Source organism: Dinoponera quadriceps, unplaced genomic scaffold (assembly GCF_001313825.1).
Source record: "Dinoponera quadriceps isolate SergipeBrazil2010 unplaced genomic scaffold, ASM131382v1 scaffold2094, whole genome shotgun sequence".
Taxonomy (NCBI): Eukaryota; Metazoa; Arthropoda; class Insecta; order Hymenoptera; family Formicidae; genus Dinoponera; species Dinoponera quadriceps.
In genome coordinates this window covers 730,918-734,792 of record NW_014557105.1, presented here as the reverse complement: position 1 = coordinate 734,792, position 3,875 = coordinate 730,918, and positions in this window count along the sequence as shown.

The window sequence follows — 3,875 nt, the reverse complement described above, 5'->3', positions numbered from 1 at the left end:
ACCCCCCCACCCCCGTATAATCGTCGGTATCGATCGCGACGGGACGCGCTCCTGTAGCTCCGGTGGTTGCGCTACATTATCTTTTTTCTATATTGTATTATATAGCTACGATTATATAATATGAGATACGGAACAAGGACAAGAGATCCTGCTCACCGGGGTCGGTTGTGAATCGATCCCGCGTCTAACGTGTTTTCCCAATCAAAGATATCGGTCCAAGTGACCTTAAGAATTTTCCTTAGGAAAGCTGTGATGAGATCGGGAGAGGAGGAGGCCGAGAACTCTCGCGGGGTCGCGGGGTGATTCGCGATAAAGTCGGAGGTCGGGACGCCTCGAGATCGGCGGCGCTCCCATTTGAAGCGCGAACCGGCGGATTCTCAGCGGAGGAATGCGGTGGTAGTGGCCGATGCAGAGCCCGAGAGTTCGAAGAGAGCGACAATGAAGATCCCTCCCCACCTGCCGAGCTCCTCCTCTCGGCTGTCGGAACGCTTAACGCCGAGGAATGTAACGTTGAACGTTAAGACGCGCGCCTCGGCATTCCTTCGCCGGGAATCCCGCCCGCCGCCGTATCTCAATAGCGAGTCCACCTTTGATCCTCTGCGCCGTAATCGCGAATTATTCTGTACTTCGCATTGCGTTGAACGCGATGGGGCTGTGGGCTCATGTTTGCGCTGAAAGAGCGGATCGGTAACGGCAACAACAACGCGCCTTCGCTCCCCCGAACGAGACTCTGCGTCGCCCGGGGCTGAAATATTTGCGTGCGATTACGGCTGATCGAGCTCTTTAATCTCCCATTTATCTGGTTCAATTTAACACGAAGTTTAACTTGCGAAGCTTAAGTTCGGCTCAACGCATTGCCAATCGATCGGGTCGATCTATCTGTTTAGCGAAAGCGAAGTCTCCCCTCTAACGGGCGGAGGACTTACACAGCAAATCCGAGTGTGTAATTTTTACGCGTTTTGTTTCAGTCACTTTTCACACATGCGTAACTCACACGTGTTACCAGTATGTAATTTTACACACAAATGTGTAAAAATTACACGACAGATCTAAATGTGCAATTTTTGCACACTTGCGTAAAATCATAGTATGATGCGTGATAAAACGCGCGTAAAAATGTGTGAGAAGTGACTTACACGTGATATCACACTTGGATTTGCAGATTGTGTGAATAAAGACGTAGAGTCGCATTTGCGGGAGGAGAGGCCAGGAGGAGGTAACAGTCCGACAGCCATCGCTATCGGAATGTCATCATCCCGATCGTGATCACGGAGGCGGACGCGACAGGACTAAAGAGACTACGTTTGTTGAGCTAGTTGGATATTCGTTCGATTTAAGTAGGTAATGTTACGTTTGTGTAAAGAGAACGTTGCGTGTGCGTATCGCGACGCGCCGCGGAGCGTCGCGAGGCTTGGATCGCGGCGAAGTTACACGGACGCCGGCGAGGTTTCACTGCGGGAAGAAGCGGCTCATTTAGGGAAAGAAATGTGAGAGAGAAGAAAAAGAGAGAGAGAGAGAGAGAGAGAGAGAGAGAGACCCCTTTAACGGCGCGTCAACGAGATCCAATTGCCGCTCCAATGGCACAAACTCGCTCGTACGGCCTGCTGGACGTCGCGGATGAACACTCCTCCCCGAAGAAATCGCATCCCCTGGATGTGTGTTCGCTCGATCGAGACAGCTCGCGGTGAATCCAATCCAAGCGAGACGGACGCGGTTTCAGCGTCTTCTGAAATGATTTCGACGTCCTCTTCCGTCAATTTCTACTTCGCGTATTCTCCGTTTCGGCCTCCCTCGTCTGATAAGCCACTCCGATAAGCTTGCTCATATGTCGCGAGCCGTCTCGATCGGGGGAGCGAATTCCTCGAGGAGCGTCCATCGTCGCAAAGACACCGGCGAAGCCCAGCATGCCGCACGCGGGCGGATACGCTGAAAGCGCGCAACGTCGCGCGTGGTGCAGATAAACGCTAACTCCAAGTAACCGGAAAACAAGAAAAAGATAAAAATAAAAATAAAATAAAATCTATAAACGTGTTAGATAAAAGAATCTTTCGACCGGCACTTTTAGGTGCTGCCATGTCTTCCATTATTTGTATATTATTATTAATAATAAAAATCGACTATAACGTATTAACGTAACGTACCCCCTCACGCCCACAGACGCGCGCGCGCGCGCGTGCATCACTCGGTGTGACATGTGTGTGATTTCGAGTGTGTGTGTGAGAGAGAGAGAAAGAGAGAGAGGGAGAAGGAGAGGAATAATCTGTTTTTGAACATGCACTGTATATATTGGACACGCACCGTATATACCCGAGTCGCCGTTCTAAAATTGTCCGTCTCTAAACTTGTTTCCGAGCGATGCGGAAGTATGAGAGTGTAAAAGATCTCTTGTCTTGGGTGAACGAGAAATTCTCCATCTCATCGTCGTGGACGTCGTTTCGGCTGTTATCCGCTGTCATCAGCTTTCGACGGATCATTTATTAGATGTTGTCTCCAGAAACGTACGCAATATATACAGAACGTATGAAAATGAGGAGCGAAAAGACAAAGAGAGAGAGAGAGGGAGAGAGAGAGAGAGAAAGAGAGAGAAAACTATCGCTACCTCTTACATGTAGATAGTGAAGCTGAGAGGGAGAACTGAACCGAAAAAGACAATAGCTGTTTTTAATACTTCTCTTAACCGTAATTAGCTCGATACAATTACAGCCAGAACGCGGCGCGCCCCTTTCGCGCGTGTGCGCCGCGTCTTATATAATGTTATACTCTAGGATTAAATATACGAAAGATAATTAAAAAAAAAAAAGAAAGAAAAGCTTATGCTGCGGAAAGCAAAGCAATGTTCTTGTCTAATAATTATCGTTACGGCCTGATCGACTCCGATCTGGCCGGAGGATTCTCCAACGCGTCGAAGGAGTTGCGATAGTTTAGAACATCTCGATGTGGCCATGCGTGTTGTATGTATGTGTGTGTGTGTGTGTGTGTGTCTTACACGAAACGAGGCGAACAGCGTACCCCGACAGGAGGCGCCCGACAACGGGGGGAGGTCGCGGAAGGACGAAATGCCTCGCGATCTTTCGCGGGAGAAACGGAACTTACACTTTTGGAACGATCTGTACTCGAACGATTTCAATTATTCTCACTGTGCGATCAAACCGACTCTTTGGAGCCGTGTAGGAATGTTTGCTCCCTTTGTTTTGGTAACTACCGCTAATTAGTCCTTTCCGAGGCGCGCGATCGAGTCGCTTCGTGTGAGACACCCCGAGTACGTATGTAAATACCAACGCGAGCGTGCGCGCGCGCGCGTACACACAACACCCACACATACACACACAATACACACAGACTCACACACGAACCACTTACACGAAGAAGAGGGGAAAAAGGAAAAGAGCAACACACAGGAGGATAATTGCAAACTTATTTAATATTATCTAAGTATAAGGATACGATGTAATATTGTATGACAAAAGTGTGAGAGCGCGCGCGAGAGAAAGAGAGAAAGAACAAGAGAGAGAGAAAGAGGGAGTTGGTATTTTTCACAGGATTTTTAAGAGACACAGGGGTCGGTGTGTGTTTATCGTTTCGCCATAAGTTCCGACGAGGTACGGTACGACGGTGCGTGCGTGCGTACTTCGCTGTATTTCCCCGAGGCGTACGTTGCTGCAATTGAATAGTTTGTGCGAGGGTGCAGCGTCGGTGCGGACGATCCGTATCGGGGGGATCGACGCCGCCCGTCGTTCCCCGACGGGATCGCCCACTCTTTCCGCACTCGTCGTTCGCATTCGCCGAGAAGAGAATTCGGAACGTCGGGACGCCGCTATCCGGAGATTTCGCGCGGTCCGTGTGTGCCCAGAGTGCCGCCCCCCCCCCCCCCCCCC